Source organism: Octodon degus, unplaced genomic scaffold, assembly GCF_000260255.1.
Source record: "Octodon degus isolate 3935 unplaced genomic scaffold, OctDeg1.0 scaffold00138, whole genome shotgun sequence".
In the NCBI taxonomy this organism is placed as follows: domain Eukaryota; kingdom Metazoa; phylum Chordata; class Mammalia; order Rodentia; family Octodontidae; genus Octodon; species Octodon degus.
Window position 1 is genome coordinate 6,037,568 of NW_004524714.1, and position 3,104 is coordinate 6,040,671.

The 3,104-nt window shown below is 44.3% G+C and overlaps 1 pseudogene; it reads right to left on the bottom strand.

The window, feature by feature from the left end:
- Nucleotides 1–466: 466 nt before the first annotated feature.
- On the bottom strand, nucleotides 467–892 carry LOC101575632 (annotated as a pseudogene).
- Between the last annotated feature and the right edge of the window lie 2,212 nt (nucleotides 893–3,104).

Consider the following 3,104-nt stretch of genomic DNA (forward strand, 5'->3'; position numbering starts at 1 on the left):
CTCTACTAAGACAGTACCATATTGTTTGTCTCAGTGTTGGTCTCAGTGTTGGTCTCTGCTGCTGGCATATTGGGCATCCAGCAGTGGCTCTAGCCAGATCAACCTTGGTGAGTGGGAGTCCATATTGTTGAGCTGATGCATACCTTTTGAGCCCATTGGGCAATGACAGGGGTGGCTGAAAAAGAAGTTGAGTGTTGTCTACAAAACAGGCCATCATATCCACTTGATTGCTAAAGTTCTCTTCCCATGAGATCACTTTTTGGATGAGCATTTTCATGAGACATAAATATTTTTACATCCTTTGCCCATATGGAGAGGTCTATTCACATACCTGCTTCTTCTTCTTTTTTTTTTTTTCTGTTAGGCAAAGAATCTCAGATGCCACCACTTTTAATGATGTATACATCAAATTATAGAAAAAGACAACTACAACAGGATGCCCTCTCTTGAACAGCACACACGTATATCACAGTAAACCAAGCTTATATTCCACCATCAAGTGTGGTTTCCCCATGGGCTCGCTTTGGGATGGATCACTGAGAATATCTTCAAATCCGATAGTCTCCTTATTACCCCTCAAAATATCCAATGAAAGGTTGGAGCTAGAAAGAAATGGAAGACACTGAACCTGCTGTACTGCTTTGAATTCCATTTGTAATTTTAGAGGAGCAAACACACCTTGGATGTTTCTCAGTGTGAAAAAATTCATTTTATCTTGGTTGAGCTGGAAATTTTTTTCTGATAATTCAAGAGCATGACTTGGTAACAGTTCATTTTTCACACGTGGAAAACCTTTTCGAAGAAGATCATGTCGTTCAAAAGGCCCGCTTGTTGAAAGTTCAGTCACTGGAATACTATCCTTTAGCTGAGATCCAAGTCTTCTGGCGTTCATCTTCAGTCTGCTAGTGAACAGCCGCGGAGTCCGGTTACATACCTGCTTCTTAAATATCTTTTCCAATCATGTTTCTTCCAAGTTCCTCATCAGCTGACCAGACCATTGACTATACCCCATGAATCAGTATATGGTCAGACATCTGGCCACTTTTCCTTCCAGGAAAAATGTACTACCAGATGCACTGTCAGAAGTTCTGCCCAGTGATCAAGATTTCTCTTCACCGTCATCCTTCAGGGATGTCCTAAAAAGGGGCTGTAATGCTGCAGCTGTCCACTTGCAGGTGGTGCCTGCATGAGGAGCAGAGCTGTCTGCAAACAAGGCCCTAGTCTTCTCTTCCTCTGACAGATGATCATATGTTACACCCTATGAGGCAGCAGGTGCATGCTAGGAGACAGCAATATAGAAGGAGTAGGAATGATGGGCATCTGGGCACCTTCTTCATGTAACTTACTTGTGCCCTCTGGCTCTAGCTTCATGGCATATGTACTATTCCAATTTAATAATGGGCTGTTGCTGTGTACATCCAACTTTATGACTCGGTGGATCAGATAATGCCCATCTTATGATGGGCAACTCAGGTCGTATGATAATTTGGTGTCCCATTGTCAAGTGTTCAGTTTCCACCAAGGCCTAATAGCAGGCCAAGAGCTATTTTTCAAAGAGAGAATAGTTATCCACTGATGATAGCAGAGCCTTACTCCAAGGTTCTTTTTTTTTTTTTTTTTTGGTGGAACCAGGGATTGAACTCAGGCCCTTGCACTTGCCAGGCAAGTGCTTATTCTACTGAGCCATCTCCCCGGCTCCTTTGCTCCAAAATTCTGAAGGCCTTTGCTGCAATTCACACATGGGGGTCTGTGTTAGTTCCTCTTCTCTCATTGCTGGGACAAATACCTGACACTCAAAATGAAGGAAGGAAAGGTTTATTTAGCTCACAGTTACTGGAGGTTTCACAGTTCAAAACAGCCTGAATTATGTAGTAAGACCTTGAAGCCTTATTTGCTCAGGAAAGAGGGTCATGGGGCTGGGGAGATGGCTCAGTGGAATAAGTGCTTCCCTGGCAAGTACAAGGGCCTGAGTTCAATCCCTGGTTCCACCAAAAATAAATAAATAAATAAATAAATAAATAATAAGAAAGAGGGTCAGTGCCTTGTCCTCTCCAAACATCTCTCTGCCCAAGGCAGCCTCAATCATAGACACCACCACCCCATGCTACAGGGTCTGGAGGAGAGGCTGGGGTGCTGATGTGTCCAGGATAATGGGCTCTACACCTCCAAGGGAGGCCACTGGCTGGGGGTTAGGGGACAGAGTGCATACTGTCAATTTAATGGTTCACACCTCTCTGGCCCGGCCCCTCAAGCCCTGCCCTGGTCCTCTGGCCCCACCAATTAAGCCACTCTCTGCTTTTTTTTTTTTTTTTTGTATTTTAGGGAAGGGTCCACAGGGTGTTCAGGGTCTCACTACTAGATAGGACCTGTAGTGATCCACCTGTTTACAGTCTCCCAAGAGCTGGGATTACAGACACATGCCACCACACTCAGTTTCAATTGTGGTCTCAGTGTGCCCCAGGGGTGGGGCTGGAACTCTCTGCCCCATGACTTACATGAGGCTTTGAGGGGACAACTAGGCACAAACCATTAACAGGGTCCTACCAGAGACTCCAAACAGCATCTCTACCTGCAGCTTCCACTTGAAGTATCACTGGTCTACTGGATCATGGGGCCCCAGTAGCACAGCAGCATGCATAGCAGCCTAGAGCTGTTGCAGATCCTTCTCTTATTCTGGCTTCTATTCAAAACTAGCAGCTTTCCAACTCACTTGGTAAATGGGCTGGATTAAAACACCTGAGTCAAAAATGTGTCACATCTAAAATTCAAATAAGTACACTAGGAGTCGTGCCTTGGGGTGGGGGGCTTGCAGCGGGAACCAGATAAAACAACTTTCTTTTTACCTTACAAGGACTATCTCTGCATGTTGCACATGGCTTTATTCCTAGAAATTTCACTGAGTTTGAAGATCTTGAATTTTAGTTGAATTTATTTCCCATACTCCAACTCTCAAATGCTTTACTAACAAGTCCAGAATGGTTGCTACCTCCTGGTCACTTGGCTCAATCAGTACAATATTATGAATATAATAGACCAATGTGATACCTTATGGGAGAGAAAGGTGATCAATATCCCTGTGATCTAAGCTGTGTCACAGAGCTGGA